This window comes from Orcinus orca, chromosome 11 (genome assembly GCF_937001465.1).
Source record: "Orcinus orca chromosome 11, mOrcOrc1.1, whole genome shotgun sequence".
Classification (NCBI taxonomy): domain Eukaryota; kingdom Metazoa; phylum Chordata; class Mammalia; order Artiodactyla; family Delphinidae; genus Orcinus; species Orcinus orca.
The window spans coordinates 97,193,806-97,214,399 of NC_064569.1; the positions used below are offsets into that span (position 1 = coordinate 97,193,806).

Genomic DNA, 20,594 nt, shown 5'->3' on the forward strand with positions numbered 1-20,594 from the left:
GCAGGTAGATGATGTTTGTAGGGCCAACACTTCACAGTGGCTGCCTGGAGCCCTGTGCAAGGATTCTGAGGTGGCATTCTGGCTAAGAAGAAAGAGCACTGCCATTGATTAGTGATGTCTGCTCAGAGCACACAGTGGAAGGTTTAAGGCTTGAGCTGTTTCTGTGCCGCCCCTCTGGCCCCAGGCAGCAACAGAGAGCCAGCGGCCAGGGATGGAATGGTGCCAGAACTGGTATCACTCCAGCCCTACCAGGGACTCAAGGTGTGACCTTGGGCAAGTCCTTTCTCTCAGCCCCAGTCTGTCATTTGTAAACTGGAAATAATAATGCCACTTTTCCAGGTGATCACGAGAATTAAAAGCATAATGTGTGTGCTCAAACACAGCAGCCTTTGTCATATCTGTGATGGACTGCAGCAGCAGGGTGGTGTTGGGAAGCCTGGGAATGGGAGTCAGGAGGGATGCTGAATGAGGGATGTTTCACTGGGGTGTTGGCCTGGGGCACACGCACATGCATCTTTCTCTGCCCCTTGGCCATGTGCAGAGCATCGTCAGAGATGGAAGCATGTGGAGGCTGGGGTCATGAAGATCTGCGCAGTTGCAGTGCGCCTTTTGGCCAGGTCACCAACAGCGCCAGCCTCACTTTAAAATAAAATAAGTTGAAATAGGGGGTTATCCTGGTGGATTAGATCAGTAAGATTTATCAGCAGCCCCGTGGACTCCGGCATCAACCACCCTGGATGGAGAAGTCACAAAAGTCTGTTTTCAGCTCCCTCCCCTCCACCCTTGACCCTCCTCTTCAGAAACTGTTTATCCTTCCCTCTAATCTGAGGACAGAGTTTCCCCTCTCCTATGTTTCTTTCCCAATTTGTCCTTACTTTCCTCTTTGTACAGTACAGGAATAGGGTGAGGTTGGAATAGAAGGGCACTGAGCTCTCTCCCTACTTTGAGGATTCTGATCAAAACTGCTGTTAGGAAAGGGCTGGAAACATTCAGACTAGGGTGTGAATGACTGCCGCCGCCGCAGCACAACAGTACTTTGCTGGCTTCTTCCCTCGCCCCATGCCCGTCCAAGAGCTGCATTTGGTCTCAGTTCTGGTCTGGGTGCCACAGCTTGTGGGAAGGGAAAGCCTGGGGCTTGTCCAGAGAAGCGGACCGAGATGAGCACGGGGTATGCGGCCAGGTTAGCCGAGGGACAGCTGCAGGATGGGGCTGTGAGTCTGGGAGGAGCGGACACAGGCAGTTCTGCTGATGGCCCTAGGGCTTCTCAGGGCCATCCTGGAGGGAGCTGAGAGTGCAGTCCCGGAGGTGGATGGGGAACAAGGGGGGAAGAAGCAATGAGCTCAACGGAAGGAAGAACCTTCTGACAGGTAAGAAGACCTCAGAGATGGAACAGGTCCCTGGGGAAGTGGGGAGCAATGAGCTTGGGGGACCTACAAGTAGAGGCATGAGGGCCTTTTCAGGAATGCGGGGGAGAAGCTTCCTTCCCGAGGGAGGGGCGCGGGGGGGCCATCTGCGTGGGAGGCTGGCACCCCGCCCCCACTACAATACCTCCCGGGGACTCTGCCTTTTGCCAACAGCTGCCCAGGGTGGGGCTTTCAGGCATCAGCAAAAGCGGGAGTGCTTCCCGGGGCTTCTCTGCCTAATACACCTGGTGCACAAAGTGTCTGCTGAGGACCTGCTGGAGCTGCGGGTCCGGCAGTGCACAGCATGGGGACACCAGTGATCAAGGAGGGGTTGGGGCGGGGGCCTGCCGCGTCTCCTGGGGACCGTCACTGATGTGTATTTGCTGCGAGTCACAGCCAGCACCAGGCAGTTCACAGCCCTTACCCCACGTGACCGGAACAACCTAACGAGGCAGGTATTTTTACTCTCGTTTTACAGGTGAGGGAACAGGTCAAGCGCCCTGCCCAGGATGCCGACGGCAGGCCCAGGCCTGTCTGACACCTCGGACTGTGCTCTCCTCTCCAGCACAGCCTCTCGCGGGTGAGGGGTGACCGGAGAGGGGGACTTCCAGCTGGAGAGAAATAGGGTAATGGGAGGGTGGCAGGAAGGCCCAGCCTCACCGGCTGCTGGCCTCCAGGCCTGCTCAGATGCCCCCCTGCCTCTTGATCCCAGCCGGGGTTCCCAGGCTCAGGACCCTGTCGCTGGCCGTGGTAGCGAGTAGAGGGCAGAGCAGTTACAGTACCGTAGTGGGCCCAGGAAGGGTAGGGTGCCTGGGGAACTGAGTCCTGAGAGGGATGGGCAGAGGTCTCCCCACCCCCTCCTCCACAGAATGCAGACTAAAGAGCATTAGGGAGCCACTGAGGGCTCCCAAGCAGGGGACGTGCCCTGACTGCAGTGTGGGGAGCAGGGAGCCCAGGGAAGGCCATGAGGATGGGGGGCTTGGATTCAGGAGCAGGTGGCCAGGACTGGGGGAGCCACCAGACCCAGGAGTGAGGGGCAGGAGGTGGGCACACAGGTGCCCAGCTTCCAGGTCCTGCTGCCTTTGAAGGAGGTGCCTGCTCTGAGCTGGTGCCTGGTGCCTTCACCTCCCAGCTCTCTACTCCCCAGGGTCTGGACCAGCCTGGGGGCCCTGCTCTCTGCATGGTCCTGGCCAGGACACCTGTGCCAGGACCAGGCCTGTGTCCCAAGCATCTTATCCGAGCCTCCCACAGGCTTCCTGGTGTGGGTGGGAGCGGCAGAGGGCTGGGTCTGGGCCAGGATCTCTCTCTCTCTCTCTCTCTCTCTCTCTCTCTCTCTGTCCTTTCCTGGGTCACAGGAGCAAACCCCGCTTTCTACCTTCTTTCTTCATGTTTGCCTCCGGCACCACCGTTGACCCGGCTCTGGGGTCAGACAGCCTGACTTGAACCCGGTGCTCCCACTACTGGCCATGGCACCTGGGCCCTCAGTGGGGTTCTTGTGAGAAATGGGGTCACACATGTCCTGGTGCCCAACCTGCTTTTGGGCAGGGTTATCGGGGTGGAGCACCTCCTAGACGGCAGGGCATCCAGCGATGGCCAGAGCCGCCTGGAGAGGTCTGGTGAGCTCGAGCAGTAGAGCCAAGTGTCCCCAGGGGCCCTGTTTTCAGGGCCCACTGACAGTCTGTGCTTCACCTGACCCCACCAGCACCCCAGGAGGCAGGCGGTACTTTCACCTGTTTTTCGGAGGGGGATGCAGAACTCGGGGACATTGAGGAAATCACAAGCTCGCTGGAGGGGGATACTGGCAGCCTGTGGACCCCACTGTGTCTCACTTCCTACCACCATCACCCCCCACTCCACCCTGAGCTGGTGCACGAGTTGTGAGGATTGAACGAGGGGACATATGTAAAGTGCCTGTGACTTACTATTATCTGTGAGTCATGGAGCCCTGGGTGTTCTGTCTCCAGGGCCCCTCTTCACCATCCCCTGTCCCCTTTTCACATCATTCACTGCTGAGGGATCTGGTCAGGCTCTGCCCGCCCTTCCCTGGGCTCAGCTCTGGGCTTACAGGTGTGCTGGGAGGGGTGCCACCTCTGTCTCTTCCTCTGTCTGAGCCCCGCCTTCCTCCACCCCAGGGTTGCCTTTGGTTCCTGCCTCTAGGCCTTTGCTTACTTGGCCCTTCCTCCCAAATGCCCTCCTTCCTCTGCCCTTGTCACCAGGCACTGTCTGAGCACCTCCCCTTCTCTGTCCCCAAGAGGGATGAGAGGTCCCCTGTGAGCCCCCAGCCTGTGTCCCCCTCTGCTCAGCAGTGTGTAGCCATTGTGTGTAGCTGGGACCTGTACCCTCTGGACCCCTTGCTCAAGGGCGGGGCCAGTGCCAAGTCCCTCTATGTCACTGGCTGTGCGTGGCCCTGAGGAGGTGGCCGGGATATCTCTGGAAGTTTATCGAATATGAATCACCTCCTGGCCTGCCCTACGTTGCACCCATTTTTCAGAAAAGGAAACCAAAGCTTTGAGAGTTGAAGTGTGGTATCCAAGGGCCCACAGGGAGTCCAGGCACTGCAGGGATGGGGGCCCTGGGCAGGCCCAGCTTCACCTGTTCCCACTTCTTCAATATCTAGGAGGTCAGAAGAGGTGGCAGCCAGGGAAGGACCGGAGAAAGCTGCAGGGCAGGACTGGGCTTGGCCAGGACCTTGGACAGCTCAGCAGAGCTCAGCAACCCCTGGCAGTGCTGGGATGGTACCTACATGTGTTAGGGGCCTTTAGCAGGGTTGAAAGGAGCTGACCTGGCACCTGGGGGGAGCAAGGTGGGTGGAGGGGAGAACAGGTGTTCTGGAGTTTGAAGATTGGCCTTGCCGTCCCAACTTTACCCTATACTAACTGGACAGGTCTCAAATAAATCTCTTGGAATCTCAGTTTCTTCATCTGTAAAATGGGCCTTCAGATTTCCCTTCACAGGGAAGGTTGCCCCTAGCTGAGATCCCAGCCAGGCTGTTGTGAGAAATGAACCAGTCATAGGAATCTGGCAAAATTCTCTAGAAACAACAAAGGGCTCACAGGCAGCAGGTGAGGGGCGGAGTCATGGGTCCTGGGACCTAGGCTGCCCACAACAGTGGAGACTGGGAGTGGCACCAGGAGCTGAAACCTCCCTCAGGAGGCCTGTGGGCTGTAGCATCCCCCTGGCTACCACAGCCTTTAGGGAGGGGACGGCCCTCCCTGGGCTTGGCCTCTGCCCAGCTCCTGGGGACTCCAATCCTGGAGCAGCAACACCTGGGGCCAGGAACGTCATTCCTGAACATGTCTTGGGCCAGCTGTCCAGTGACAAAGGCCTCACCCTCCAGGCCGATCCGCCAGGGGCCGACCCCTGTGGAATGATCAGCTAGGTGCCCGGAGCTCACGTTATACAAGGCCCGTCTCTGCACCTGGCTTTCTGGGCGATGGCCCGAGGGTCATATGCAGGGAGCGCCCTGGAACAGGGCGGAGGATTCATTTGGGCAACAGCCTGGCCAGATCCTCAGCCAGGGGCAGGAGGGGACTCCTGAGGTCTTTCCACATTTTGCCATTCATCTTGGAGCAAGCCCGGGAGCAAGCTGTTACCTCACTTTTATCCTCGGGTTGAAAAAACTGAGGCTTGGAGAAACAGGAGGATGTCCCGAGGTCCCAAGCAAGCTAGTGGCAGAACTGGGTTAGAATCCAGATCCCCAGACTTGGTATCAAGAACTGTGACAGCGTTAACAGCCTCCACCTGCTGAGTGCCACCTGTGTACAGGGTGCCCTATGGGCACTGCCCTCAAGTTAGAAATTATTGTACCAGCTTTACAATCATAAAAAAGAAGAGACTGAGGTTCAGAGTCACAAGCTATAAGTGGCAGAGGCAGGATTTGGACCAGCAGTTCAGTAGTTGGGGCAGTCATTATAGGCTGTACCTGAGCCTCACCAGAGGTGGGCAGGGCCTGGGGTCCCTGACAGGGTGTGGCTTTTCTACCCTGGGCGCTGGGCCGATAGGAAGACCTGGGTAAGGCCCACGCCAGATGACTGCATTGAAACTGACCTGCCTCTAGGCTGTGTCAGTATCCAGACAGACCTGTGCTGGCAGGTGGAGACCTTGGAGGGGTATAATGGGGCAGAGGTGGGGATGCAAAGCCAGGCTTCGTCCTTCCAGCCCCAGCTTGGGTCACCTCCTCCAGGGAGCCTCTCCCAACCCTCCTAGCCCATGCTGATTCCCACCTCCTCTGAAATCCTCTGGCTTCCTCTGCCAGGGTGATTCCCGGGGCCTGACACAGCGCCTGGCATGCTGTAGGGGCCCAGTGAACACCTGCTGAATAATAACCGAACCCTGCGGGCTGGCTCTGAGCCAGGCATCACGGAGGACCTGAGGAGATCCTCGGTCAACAAGGCCCTAGAGTCCTCCAGGGCGTGGGCCTTGCCATGCCTCCAGCTCCTCGCAGCCCCTGCCCTACATGCCCCCCTGCCACTCTGCTCACATCCCTCCCAGAATGCCCCCCTCTCCATCCCTCACGATATTCTGATGATCATAGAAAAGTTCAAGACAACCAAAAGGTCCCATAAATAAAGTTAAAAATCACCCATCATCTGATCCCCAGGGTTGGCATTTTGCTCTACCTAACTCCTTTTTTTCTGTTTCTCATTTTTCAAAACCCAGAACCAGGTACACTCTTGTGGAACCTACTTCACTTGTTTGTGGGATGCGGGCTGAGCATGGACATTTTCCTGCCACATCACATTTCAGCAACAGGATTTGGCTGTTTGAAATTCCCTGGACATACAGTAATTTTTAAAACCGATCCCCTCTGGCTGGGCATCTAGCTTGTTTCAGATTTGGGGCTATTATAAACTGCCTGCAGTTATTGCCCTGGGACACCTTCCTGGAAGGTGAATTTCGTGGCCAGGGTATATCACGCCATGCTCTTCCCAGACTCTGCGGCTTTGCACTCGGTCCCTCTGCTGGGCTGTCCCTGTCCCATTTATCCTCGTAGTGAAGTCTTCCTTCTTGGGGGCACACACATCCCCTTTCTGAAGCATCCCCAGGCTGCATCTGCAGCCCTTGTCCCTGCCCTCAGCTGCCCTCTTCCTTCTGGTGTCATGAGCATCTGCTGACCGCCTGCCTCTCAGAGGGCAGAGAGCCTGCCTTCTCTGACTTCTCTCTGGCTTCCAGCACGTAGTAGGCACCTGGGAAGTGCTTCCCAGCTGAACGGGCCGTCCCCTGGCTGGTTTAGTAGTGTGGGATTGTGTGGTGTTTCTATTAGTCTCCATGAACAAGTGCCACTGTGTTATTAAATTTTCCAAAAGCAGAATGTCTGCTGTGTTTGCCAGATTGGTTGCTCTTTTAGGAGTGGGTCTACCCTGCCCATCCTGCACTCCTCATTCTCCATCTTTCGGAGCCCGTTCACTGGGCATCTATGATGGGCTCCAGGCCTGCGGGATGTAGGTTTGGGGCCCAAAGCAGCCTGACCTTCAGGAGGCAGCCTGGACCAGGGTAGGTGTGGGTCAAGTTCAGAGCTCAATGTCTGGGACTGGGTGGTGCACGTAATGCAGGCCCCTTTGGTGGGGAGCTCATGCTTTGCTCCGAAGGAAGTGCTAAGTGCCAGGCATATAGTAATTGCTCAATAAATGCATATCCCAGGAAGATAAGAGATGGTATCTGGGAGCTGAGGTGAGGCCCGGTGGGATCAGAGGTGGTGAGGAAGCTGATCTTGGAGGATGAGTGTCACAAGAACATCTCTGCTCTCCCCTCAAGACCAAGACCAAAAATTCTCCACCATCCCCAACCACATGTCCCCTCGGGTCTCCGGAGGCCACGAACAAGTTGTGGCTTTGTCCTTGGCAGGTAACAGGTGGAGTCTGTTGGGCTACTGAGCCCAAGCCCTGTCTCCCAGGCAGGTAGGATGGACCCATGGAGACATTGCGCTTGGGAAGCCTGCATCCCTAGGGGGAGAAAGATGCTCCCCGCTGAGTCTGGGATGCTCCTTCGTGCTCCAGAGTTGGACAGCCCGGCTGGAGGAGCTGGGAGGCTCTGTGAGTCAAGGGGAGGTTAGGTCAGCGGATCTCATCCTTCATCTGCTTATTCATTCACTCACTCACCTGACATTGGCCTTGTCCTGGGTGCTGGGACACAAGACACCACAGAGCATCTTGCTCAAAAGCCTTCGGGGCACCCGCGACCTGCTGGTCATGGCATTCAAGGCCTGCCTTATGGAATGCTGCAGTTCCTCAGGGGTCCGCACCTCCCCCCTCCCCGTCCTGGGCATCTGCTGTTCCTACTGTTGGTAGTGCCCAGCAGGCTCATCTCCCCCGTCCACGTTCTGCCCTTTCTTCCAGGCCCAGTCCTAGGCCCTCTCTTCCAGGAAGCCCTGCCCCATCCCCCAGGATGGGCATCTCTCCTTCCCACCTGACACTCAGTCTGGGGTGTTCTCTGGGTGTGTCTCCCCTTTGGCCTTTCATGGGTGCCCCCTGTATCCCTGGCCACCCAACACGGGCCTGGCAGACACACAGCTCCCAGGACACAGGTACCAGATGATGTTGCAGCCGCCTGAGCTGTGAAGCTGACGGTGGACTGACCAAACCTCCTCCCCGGTAGCAGGCCTGTGTTTTTACCTGGGGTTACTTTCCTAAATTCCCGGTGACGCTCCCACACTCCTCTCCACCTGGCCTGGGAGAGCCTGCCCTCAGGGGGCCAGGCAGACTGGAGCTGGGCACCTGCAAAGGTAAGCATGGCCTCGGGGGCCAGAGCAAGTACTCATGGGGGCGGGGGGTGGGGACTGGGGAACCCGATTTCCAGGACTGGCTCCGGAGGGAGACTGAGTGGCCTGCCATCGCTCTACCCACCCACCATGTGTTTTACCTGGACCTCCCACTCGCCCGGCTGACCTTGTATTTCCAGCCTGGCCTCTTCACTCTGCCCCAGAATCGTCCCAGCGATTCTGCCAAGTGAGGTCCATAGACAAGGAAGCAGGAGGGGGGTGACCAGCTGAGGCCCCCTCAGCCAGCACCGCGCCCCCTCCCCGTCGTGGCCTCAGGGCCGCCGCCCAGGCCCCCCTCGTCTCCCTCGGCAGCTCCAGCCTCTGCCCTCTTCAGCCCCTCCCCCTCCGGTCAGGGCTGCCTGAGCAAACTCTGAAAAGGTGAACTCAGTCAGGTGCCCCTGCTCAAAAACCTTCCGCGGCTGCCACCGACGGTCCCCTAGGCAGGCATCCGAGGCCCCTCCAGCACGTTTCCTCTTTCTTCAGCTCCACTGACGCTGCCATCCCAAGTACGCCGAGGCCTTTGCAAACCCTGTTCCCTCTGCCTGGAATGCCTTTTCCGTACCTTCTCTCCTTGCATACACTTAGTTGGGGTGGGTCCACCTCCAGGAAGCCCCACTGGGTAGCTGTTCCCACTTCCCCGCCGCCCTCACCTGCCCTGTCCCTGTCTGCCGCCCTACCAGACTGGCTCTTCCCAGGGGCAGGCCAGGCCTGAGGCACCCACATGGGGTGTCCTGTCCTTGGGGGTTGTGTCTGAAGCTCTGATGAAGGCGGAAGTGGGAGGCACGGGGTAATGAGAGTGTGCTGGGGGAGGGGGACCCACAAACATTTGTTGGGGCGCCTTAGGTGGACCTCTGAGGAGTTACACCTCCTTCTCACCTGCCTCTCAGTCTGGGAGGCCCTGGCCTGACCTGTGCCGGTGGACACCAGTCTCCACCCATGTCAGAGGCTAGAGGTCACAAGGAGCCTCTCAGACTCCCCAGGGTAGGGCCACGGAAGCTGGGGTGTCGCTCTCCCCCCTCCCCAATAAGTCAGGGCCTTCTTCAAGCCAAGGGCCAGGTCCTCGGGTCCAGACCAGCTTACCTGCCCACTCCGGGTTAGACCGCTGCTGGCCACCCATTATACCCCGGGACTGGGGACCCGGGACCCCCAGAGGGAAGAGATGGGGGCGCAGGAGGGGGGCCAGGCCTATGCAGCCTAGGGGCTGGGGTCCACATCTCTTGGAGGGGGGGCGGAGGGGAACTCTCAGACTCTTGGCAGGAGGGGTCCGGGGCCGGGTACCCTCGCGGTCCTGGAAGAGGGTCCGGGCCGGGGGAGGGGGCCGCGGCGCCCCGGAAGGAGCAGCGAAAGCCCCAGCACGCGGTGCCCGCTGCCGCGGCTCAGGAGGTGAGAGCGCCCCCGCCGCGCTCCCCGCCCACCCCGCGCGCGGCCGGGCCCGGGGCCGGGGAGAGGCGCTGGGCGAGGCGAGGCAGCCGCCGGCCCTTTTCCGCAGCGCGGGCTCCGCTCCTCCTCCCCGCGCCCCGGCCGGCTGCCTAGCTCCCTTCCCCTGGGCGGCGGGATGCGTCGCCGGGCCCGGGCGGGGGCCGGGGGCCGAGGCCTGGCCGGCTTGGTGGGGGCCCCGGCGGCGGCCGCCCGGGACCGGGGACCGAAGGCGCGAGCGCGCCCCTCCTGGCGCCGGGGAGGGGGGAGGCGGGGAGGAAAGGGGGAGGGAGGAGGGCGGCGGCGGGAGGGGGAGCTGGGGAGGCTCGGAGCCGCGCGGCGGGCGGGCAGGCGGGCGGGCGGGCGAGGGATCTGGCGGCGGGGAGCCCCCCGCCCCCCGAAGGAGGAGTCTGGCTCCCACTTGCTGCCTCGGACGCGCGGCAAGGCGGCCGCCGCCGGAGGAGCCCCCGCCCCTGCGCGCCTCCCTCCCCGGAGCCGGGCCCCTGCCTCCCTCCGTGCGCGCTGCAGCTCGCGGCCGCCGCGGCCGCCGAAGAGGAGCCCGGGGCCAGGTAGGGCCGGGGGGCGGGCCGGGCGCGGGCCGGGGCGCGGCGGGCGAGGGGCGCGGACGCCGGGCCGGGCGGGGTCGCGGCCGGGACCCTCTCCAGGCACGGGGTGACGCCCGCGGCGCGGCGCAGGGGCGCCAGCAAAGTTACTTTGGCTGCCTTTGCCGGGTGCTGGCGCCCTGGCCCGGCACCCCGACTGCCCTGGCGGCCTAGCGGGTGCCGCTGGGAGGGGCTCGGCCGGGGCGCTGGACTCTGACTGGGGCCGAGGGGTCAGCGAAACTTTTCCCTAGCTCGCCAGTCGCTGCTGGCTGCTGGCGGAGTTGCTGGTGGAAGAAGCGGATTGGTGGGGTGCAAGTGATGAAGATGGTGATAACAATAGCAGCCCCTAGTCTTTGAGAGCCTACTGTGCGCAGCGAAGCCCCTGCTGGTACTTGGGGGCAAGGGAGGCGGGCACTAATGCTGGTCTAGTGGCCACTTTTGCTAGGCATTGCTGCAAACTTCATCCATCCTTCCATCCATCCACCCACCATCCACCCGTCCATCCACTCACTCGTTCTGTACATATTTATTACTGTCTGCCGTGCGCCGGGCACAGGGGATTCAGTGGCTGACCAGGCAGGTTCCAGCCACGCAGGCAATATTTCATGGACTGCCCAGGCTGAGGAACAGTTTTGTCTCGTGTGTGTTTATTCTGCGACTTGTTATGAGAGAGTGAATTCACGCATAGTCTCCCTGGAATCGGTGGAGACAGAAGAGGGTCAGTCTGAGAGCTGATGTGTCCAGGAGTCTGTGGCAGGCCACAGCTTTGGCCACTGTGTCTTCCATCCCCTCCCCTCCCATCCCCTCTCCACTGGGGCTGGGAGGCTGGAGGTGGGATCAGGTGGCCCCACCCTGGAACTGGCCCCCAAGGCCGCTCGCTGAGCTCTCTGGGAAGTCTTTGCCCAGTGATGGGTCAGAGCCTTTCCCAGCTCCCCTTGGGGGCTTGGTTGCCTCTCCCTCCCCATTTCCAAGGCCCCTATTGAACGGCCCAGAGGAGAGCTTGTTAAGTGGCAAACAATTATGAAATTAAACCAGTGAACAAAAGTGGGCTGGTTGGTGGAGGGCGAGCTGGCCCCACAGGACTTGAATGGTGGTGGGAGGCTTGTTAGCCGGGCCCAGCCATGCTGGGGGCCCAAGCAGACACTACCATCGTCAATACCCTACCTGGTGTTTGCAAAAAAAAAATGAAACCAACTTCATGAATGATTTGTCACATTGGCTCAAATGCTCTGGGGGATGTCTCAGAGGCCACCGGCTGACTGCCACATTCAAGTTGGAAGCCAGGCCCTCCATCCACGCGAGCCAACGCACTAAGAGACCATTTGGGGAGGGGGTGGTGGATTTGGCTGGGCCGAGGCAGGCCTCTGGTGGTGGGGAGCACACCGGGGCTGTGGAGCCAGCGGGGGGTGCTTGGGAGGCGTCGTGGAGCCAGGCACCGTGTAACTCGGGGACTGCGGTGTGGCAGCCATGCATAATAAACTGTGCTTCCTGACGCCCAGCTCCCTGCAAATTGGCTTTCCAAGTGGCAGCCCCACAGCACTTGTAAAATCTTTTTCCTTAAGATGGGTTTCTGCGAAATGGTTACATCTATTTGCGTGCTCGCTCCGTGGAGGTGCTGATGGCTAGTCAAAAGGCGATAATCCGGTCACAGTGGTTTAATCGTGTATTCGGAAGTGGTTCAACGTGGGGCAGCCTTCCTATTTATTTCTTAGTCCTAGGAATTTCCAAAGACCTGGATTGAAGTAGATCCCTATGTTGTTCATGTGGGCAGGCTCAGAGTGTCACCTACATATGGGATGTCTTATCTCCGATGCAGTTGCTGTGGGAACACTTAAAATCATTCATATACACCCTAACCCTGTGGGCTGTGTTTATGGACAGATAGAGTAGGTCTAAGTTTAGGTAAGAGACTGGGGCTTTAGGAGCTTTCTGTTAGCGCCCAAACCGTGTCAGGGATACACAGACACAAAAAGTAGCCATTCAAGAAATTTTTAAAAATTTCCCAGTCCACTATTAAACCTTCATCCGATGAAAGTAATTTAAGTTCATTTGTTTTCCCTTGAACTTGCTACATTCCCTTGTAGGCATTCACCTAACACAGGACACATCTCTCTGCACTTGTCTGAGGAATTAAGGATGGTAGCAGGATTTCACTAAAGGGTGGCACTCAAGAAGAAAAATCAGCATTCCGGGTGCGGGTTCTGGACTAGTGGAAAACAGAAAACCTTCCGCAAAGTGCGATCATCTTTTAAATCTATCAAAATGATTTCGTTTTCCCAATTTCAGGCCTGTGAACTGATCACGAATAGCAGGGCAGAGGAAATTAATCATCCAGGCAAAGACTTTTAACAAGTAAATATTATGCACAGAAAAACATGCAATTAGTGGAGGTTAGTTAATGCCTTTCAAGTTTCGGCAGTGCACTGCAGTAAGGGTGGAATTTCTGCATTATCCCTCAATTGTCTGTCAAAATCTTTAATGTGACAATGTGACATGTCTCTCCCATTGCCCCTCCCTCACCAGGAAGAGAAAAAGGGTCTTTTCAAGCATTCCCCCTTTCCATTCTTCTTCTCTCTGAGATCTCTCCGTTCAGCAAATTGGTACCTTTTGTCTGCCTGCACCTCTGGAGCGAGGGACCCTGGGGAAAGGGACTCCCCAGGTGCAGGAGCCCGGGAATGAGTTCTCAGGCTTGCTCTGTGCCCACCGATCACACAGTTAATGGCATCGCAGATGTGAGACAGGCTGCTTGTGGGGTCTTCCTTCCGGCCAAACTTCTCACCCTCTAGGATCAGATATGCCAAACACTTGGGGGGCAGGGAGGAGAGGGGGCAAAGGGAAGAACCATCTAGACTATGCTGGGTCACACAGCAAGAACACAGCAAGAACCATCTAGACTGCTGGGTCACCCTGAAAGCAATTCCCTGCAGCCGTGTTTCCTGGGGTGTGGATGTCCCCACGGAATGAGACCACCAGCTAGCATCCTCTCCAAGCTGCCACTGACATTGTGTGACTCGGGTCTGAAGAAGTGACAAAAATGTAAAAAGCAAAAGCAACCCTAAGGGAGACCAAAAAAAGAGAGGCCCCCTTTTTGGGGGGTGGCGTTGGAGAGAAGGTATAGATAGTTCCTCTGTTAATTTGATTTGCTGTGACTCTCCCTGGTGACACGACCATTCTGCTGCTAAAACAAATGCTTCACTTTATTTTGATTCCCCACCCCCCCGCCCCGCTAAGGAGACAAGACTTAGTTATGCTTTATTTCCATTTAAAATATCTGTGGCCAACGAGGGCAGCCCAATCCCATGAAAAAAAATAAATCTTAGCAATTTGGGATTATATGTTTTAATTTTGGACTCAGATAGTGGCTTGAGATGCTCTTTGGTCTTTCCACACCTTTCTGTGAATTACCATTTGGCGGAGTTTTCTTGGACGTGAACTTGGCCAGCTTGATGTCAGACTCTGCTCGTACATCATAAGTAGATGCAGGTACCCCCCCAAAAATGTCTCCCCTCTGGTTGATTGTGAGATGCGTTGAGTTCAGACTCAAGGATGGAGTAGGTGTCTCTCTCCACCACCCCAACCCACCCCAAACCCTGAAAGTTTCCTTCTACTGCATGACTTCACATTTCCATCCCCTCCTTCCAAGAAGGATTTGAGGCTCAGCGTTGATACACATGAAAAGACTTTTGGCATCGCGCATGCTAATTTCATCACTTTAAGGGGAAAATGATGCCTCTGCCTCCCGTTTCCCCTTCATTGCATGCTTTTGCATTTTCCGACAGTACCGCAGCCTGCAAGGCTGCAAAATATATTGCACCGGCTACCTGAGAAGTGTGAGCTCATCCCTGCACCCTGCCTTTCCCCCTTCACAACGAAGTGCTTTTGGCATTGCAATGCTCATGGAAAAGGCAAACGTTCCCTCCCCCACCCTAGGCTCCCCGCACAAAGGGGTGTGTGTGTGCGGGGGGCGGGGGGGGGTTGTGGAGAATGGAGTTTTGCTTTTCATAAGTTTGTCATTCAGACACATTAGTTAATTGATCATACTTTGGAGATTTAATCCTTAATTGCAAATTCCCGCATGATCACAAAAAATGCACTTAAACTGATCATAAAAATGGCAAAACCCCAATCTCAGACTTAAGTGTAGAATTACCATAGTGCCGATTTGATTATGCTTCAGTGACATCTGTTTAATAGATTTCCATGAGAACTGTAAATCCACATTCACTTTCTTTGCAAATTGTAACTGAACGCTGAGCACCCCAGACCCCCTTGCTTCTCCCCCTCCCCAACCATGTGCATCCCACACCTCCATTAACGTTGAGTGTTACTTGACGCGTACGTGGGAAAAGGATGCAGAATGCTGATTTTTTTCACGTGTAACTCGTATTTCCTTTTGCGTGTGGGTATGTGTGCGTGCTCGTTTGAAACGGATCCGAGCAGCTTCCCATCTCAACTCCACAGATACGCGACTCTCCAAATGCTTTATTTCGAAAACTAGGACATAGCACTTTGCAGAAGAAAAATCAGTGCATTCACCATTATTTATGTGATTGCTGATCTGCTGGATGGATATAGAAAGCACCGAGAATTATAATAATTTATGGAGCAGAGCACTGCTTTACACACGTATTTCTCAGCCCGAGCTTTGAGGGTTTCTTTGCTTCTCGGGCCTCGTTCGGTGCTCCGGGAATGGAGAATATTCCGAATTTGAAGACCAGCGGGGTGAACTGACTGCGTTCATATCTAAAATTAAAGGAATAAGTGAGCAGCTATTTGTGGCAGACAGGACATGATCCAGTAAGTAGCCGTCTTCATCATTCTGAAATAAAAGTACATAATTGGAAAATGAAGCGGCAGTGACTGCTTGTGGGGGGGGGTGGGCGGCGAGGAATTAGAAAGTGTAATTTAAAATCATGTAGTCATAATTCAAAATGGGCCCAGCTAAAAGGTTTTAAAGTGGTAATGCTTTAAAGTCACTCGTGGTTGATCCTTTTTCAAGGAATATGGTCTGATTTTGACAATATTTGTGGATTCCTTCATCGACTTAGCCCATCAGCTTATTCAACGTGGCTGCTAATACCAGCTGCAGGCCAGTATTTTTTTTTTTTTTTCCCTTGGAAACCCACAGTTGATAAAGAAGGAGGTCAAACATAAGGGCTGTCATTTCAGACACATGGGGGGATTGGGTCTGATTTTTTTCCTACTGGGCTGTTTGTTCTTTTTCCTTTCCTTTGAGTTCCTATGTTTTTTTCGTTTTTTTGTTTTTTTTACCCTTTCTGACATTTTCAACTACTGACTAATCAATTGCATATTTACAGGCATGAGCAAAACAACGGGAAAAAAAACCAGTTTAGAAGTGACTTTTGAGCTCGTGTGGAAGCATGACCTGTAAAAGAATCATTCCCCAATCCCCACACTGGGCACTTTTCTGTTAAATATGATTTCTCCTGCATTTTGCTTTGCGGGGGGGCATAACTTAGGTGTTAGCGTGGGCGTGGTTTTCCTGCAACATTTTGCCGCCTTGCCGCTAAGTTCTCAACAAAAGCTTCAGCGAGCAGGGCGTTGGGCTGAGCCGCCTTCCTGTCTGCATCGCTCTGGGCGACCGGCCAGAGACAGTCGTCTGCATGCTGGGCTGACCCGTTGCAGGGGCTGGGGCTGCTGGCTGCCCCCCACTCGCGGTCCAGGGAGGAGAGGAGTGGGAGTGAAGACAGGGTTGGAATCCTGGGGACACTCTCCAGGTGTTGGGCTTCGTCAGAACGCTGCTGTGGGAAAGGCTCTCGGGGCACATGTTTCTCGGGGGGCTTCTCCTGCTTAATGGACAGTCACCCCTGTGTAATCATTGATGGTCATCCGAGTTTCGGACTCAGGACAGCACAGTATCGTCCCGGCCTCAAGTTATGGCTACAGACATGCCGGTGATGGAGAGAGAGAGACATGGGTACCTCCTGGGGGTGGTCGCCTTAACAGCCTCTGGTTGACTTGGATTACGGTCACCTTTACCCTTTATGATATTTTCAGCTATTGAAATGGGGGCACTTTTGAGAGCTGGAGAGGATGCTGGTCGTAATGACTGACCGGGGACAGCAGACGTGAACCGGGACTGTCCCGAGCCCACCCCGGCTCTGAAGAGCCTGAGGGAGTGGCTGCCTCAAGCCGTGTGGCAAAGGGAAGCTGTCTTTGGTCTGCAGATCGGCGACCCCGGCAGCGCGGTGGCTTGTAGATTTCCCTTCCGTATCTGTTGGGCAGATTTGGGCTGCCGGGACCACCCCAGTGTCTTGTCTCCTTTGCAGAAATCCACCTGCTCTTAAGATGCTCCGTGTACGCCGAGGTCCTTCTCAGTGTCTCCTTTTGGGCCTTCAGCACGTGCCAGGGGCCTCATAGTTTGGTAGGCGCCTTCTCGGGGGCCCTCCAGGCCCCTCCCCTCTACCTCCTCATAAAGGGGTCTGAGCTGCCCTGCTGATCTGTCCAGCTGCTCCTGCGGGGCTCCAAGCCCTTTGAGGGTCAGTTTCGTATCTGGGTCATTTGGGTCCCAGAACAGGGCCTGCCCTCGAGGGGGGAAGTGGGTGTTTCAGGGCTGACTGGTGTTCTGCGGTGACCTGGGTGAGGGAGTGGTGAAGTTTGCCTAGAAAACTAGTCAAGGGCGGGTGGTACAGGGTGTGTCCAATCACAGCACCCTGGGAAGGAGTGACCTCTGACTCACCCAGTACTGGATGGGGGGGCAGGGGCCAGGAGCCCCCTGATTATCTGAAAATCTCTGCTTGATTCTCGGAAGTTCCTGGAAGAGCTACTGGGTTTCATCGGAACTTTCTAACCCCAGTAGAAGAGACGCTTAGTGAGAACCTACTGGGTGCTGGCTCCCAGCCAGGTGCTTTTGCAGGTACCGTGTCCTGCTCTCCTGCCAATGGCTCTGGGAGGGAGGTTTAGCCTCCACATGTTTACAGGTGAGAAACCCAAAATCTGAGGAGGTTAAAGCTGCTTTGGAGTCTGGGCTTGGTACCTGAGGGCCTGTATGGTTTCTCTTACTCACTCATTCGTTTGTGTATTGTTTCATTCTTTGGCATCTCAGCCCAGACACAGGACATTACTCTGGGAGCTTCGGTGAGAGAAACCCCAGGGAGGTCAGAGTTGGTTGGGGGGGGGGGGGACATCTTCCCAAGGCGCCGAGCCAGGAAACAGGTGTGTGTGCACAGGTGGGGGTGGTGCGGGGAGCCTTCCAGGCAGAGGGAACAGCAAGTGCGAAGGCTCAGAGGTGGGACTCCCGGTGTGCCGGGGAATCCTGGAGTGGAGAGCTTGGCCTGAGTGGTGAGGCTGGGGGCAGCTGTGGGCTCCTGGGCTCTAAGGAGCCGGGCTCCTGACGAGATCCAGTGTGTGGGAAGGAATGGCGTGGTCAGAGTGCGTGTTAGCGCCTTGGTTCTGGAGGCTGGTGTGATGTGTGGCCTTGGTGATGCAGCAATGGAGGGCAGACAAGGTTGTGGAGGCAGCAGCGGGAGGTGGGGCCCAGGTTGGCCTCTTTCCCGGGTATGAGCTTCCGGACCGTCCGTCCCTAATAGCTAATTGCCGCCTGGTGCCTCGGCCGGCATCCAGGCTCCTCCTGGCCTGACTCGCCTCAAGGCACCTGAGGACCAACAAATAAATGTCTCTGAGGGGAAAACAAAAAGAGAAACCACCTTGTGAAAGCATAAGACTTTTGAAAAGCGAGCCCTAAAGAATGGAAGGAGTTTTTCAACAAGAAGTTTTCAACTCTCCCATTCTGGGCTGACTGGTCCTTTATGGAGGGGCCGGCACAAGGCTCCCGTCACCCCATCTGTCACCTCCTGACGCGACCGATGAGAAAGTGGAAGCACAGAGAGGTTAAGTGACTGCCCAGGGTCCCGTAGCTAAACAGCACCGAATTTGAACCCTGAACCTCTGACCTCAAAGTCCAGGCCCTCCTCCATTGCGGAAGCACACCAGGGGCCAACAACAATAATGATATGATGAGACTTTATTGATGCTGTCTCTGCCTCAGGGCCTTTGCACTCGCTGTCCCCTGTGCCTTGGTTCTCTTTCCCAGGTCTGGCTCCCTCTCAGCATTCACTTTTGAGGCGATGGCACGTCTTTGCACAGGACTTTCTTGATCATCAATGTAAAGTAACAACCCTCTTCTCCCCCAGTACTCATTATTGCACCACCCCATCCTGTCTTCTTCCGGGTACCCATTGTTATCTGGAAGTATCTTTTCTCTGTGCCTATGTGTTTGCCTTCTTGCCCCACCCCCGGTTCCTTGAGGGCCGTGACCTGTTGATTCTTTTGCTGCTCTTTGTGGCATCTGGGCCGGCGATGGCTCATAGGGCCAAGGTCAACATTTGCTGAATAAGTAAATGCATTGATCAATCTATTCCACCCTCCTCTTCGTAGTCCCATTTCCTTCCTGCCCGCTGGCACGGAGGAGGCTCCGGTGGCCCAGCCAGGATGTGTAACGTGCTCAAGGTCATTCCACTGGACAGAGAGCCGGGATGGAAGCCCAGGTCGTCTCCCCCGCAGCGGGTCCCCGCACCCTCCACGTCGCCTGCGTGCTGTGTTGTTTTGTGGACCAGGTGTACATGCTTCCCAGCTCCGAGCCGTGTGTTTGGGAATCGCTGCTCCCCCTCCGTGGATCGGCTGCGATCTCCGCACAGTGGCTGTCGCTGCTGCAGCGCCATAAATATTAAATGGGTATTAAAAGAAGGCTCTGCGTTCCCAGTTTCCCTGATTTCTCTGAGCAGGGCCCATTGCAAAGCCCCTTTATGTGAAATGCAGCATTTCACTGCGGAGCGCCTCCCGGGACGCCTTGCAGCCTGCGTTTTCTGGCCGAGTCCCCTGGTGCAGACAGGTTCTCCCCCACTGCGGCTAGCCTTGCTGCAGGGCACGCAGGCGCCCGCTCCTTGGGGGCAGGGGTGGGTGGAGGGCCCCATCCCCACACCCCTCCCTTCCTCCATCCCTGCATCCTTCCCTTCATTTCTCCATCCTTCCATCCATCCCTGCACCCATACATTCACTAATTCAGTATTTATGAAGCATCTGTGCTGGGCCCTGGGGTGATGATGATGATGATACGAACAACAATAACAACATTTTTGAGCATTTGCTATGTGCTGGGCTCTGTGAAAAGCAGTTTACGTGTGTCACCTCATTTAATCTTCACGACTGTATGACATGGGTACTATTTTCTCTCCATCTCGTGGACGAGGAATCAGAGCCCCTGGCAGGTCACAGAGCTGCTGGGGCTTGATCTGACGTACCAGGGTGAGCGAGGGAGACCTAGGCTCAGCCCCCAGTGGACATCCAGGCTCTTCATGGGACCCTGGGCTGAGGACCCCTGATCAAGGCCTCTCTGAGGAAATACTGGCGTTGTTGAGGGGTGAAGGGTGAGTTTGGCCAGATGGAGAGGAGGCCAAGGGGGGTCTAGGCTGCCTGTGTCCAGGTCTCAGCACCACCGTCTCTCTGTGCTGGCCTTGGGCAAGAGACCTCACTTCTCCGTGACACACCGTTCTCATCTGCAGAATGTGGGGTATTGGAACACCGACGTCATAGGTAGGTAGTGAGTCTTAGAAAGGGGCCCCTTGAAAGTGTTGGAACTGCGTGCTCTGAACCAGCTCACAGCACTCATTAGCTAGAGGCCTCTGGGCACTGGAGCCTGCTGGGCACAGACCTGTGTGGCTGGAGTGTGGGCAGGGCCCGCGGGCCGTGAGTCCTCATCAGAGGAGCCACGGTAAGGATTTCAAGCAGGGGCTTGGCGTAGTCAGCTTACATTTGAGAAGACTGCGGTTCTTCGGGGCTCCTGGAGCTGCACCCTTTGCTCGCACTGGACACCCCTGGACCACAGGTGCCCCAGCACCTGGGCAGCACCTGCCCACAGCAGGCCTTCCGTACACAGGTCCCCGATTGAACTGAATAGTGATTATAATAGTAACGGCGAACATTAGCTGGGCGCTTGGTGCCTGCCGGGCACTGTGCTCAGAATTCCCGTTCGTTTAACCTGCGCAGCTGCCCTGGGGGGCGATGTTACTGTTATCGCACCCACTTCCCAGAAGACGAAGCTAAGACTTAGATTAGGAAGTTGGCTTAAGGTCACACAGCAGGTCAGCTCCAGGCCGGGCCTCAAACTCTTGTCCAGATCTGGGCTGTTGGAGCCCTGGACCTCGCGTCTGCCTTGCGGCCTCTCCCGGGGTAAACAGGATGGGCACAGGCCCCGAGGCCTGGACGCCCTGACTCACCCAGCTAGGAGGCCTGCCACGCTGCATCCGCTGCGGGAACCGATTCGTTAGAAACAACGAACAGGACAAAGAACGGGAGCAAGTGCGTCCTGGAGGGAAAAGGCTGAGTTTTTTTCTCCTTATCTTCCCAAGTGGAAAGGAGGGATGTGTATTCTGAGTCAGGATGCATTTTTTGGGGGGA

General features: G+C 56.4%; 1 protein-coding gene across 2 annotated transcripts in view; it reads left to right on the forward strand.

Annotated features, from left to right (window-relative positions):
* The first annotated feature begins 9,957 nt into the window (after positions 1 to 9,957).
* MPPED1 (metallophosphoesterase domain containing 1) overlaps positions 9,958 to 20,594 on the forward strand; it is a 76,949-nt gene continuing 66,312 nt past the window's right edge. The window contains exon 1 of one of the 2 annotated variants that reach the window (XM_049694564.1): positions 9,958 to 10,145. The gene's annotated coding sequence lies outside the window, so the exon portion shown is untranslated. Of the gene's footprint in view, positions 10,146 to 14,570; positions 14,976 to 20,594 lie in introns of those variants that run through there. The other variant, XM_004279569.3, reaches the window with a different exon arrangement.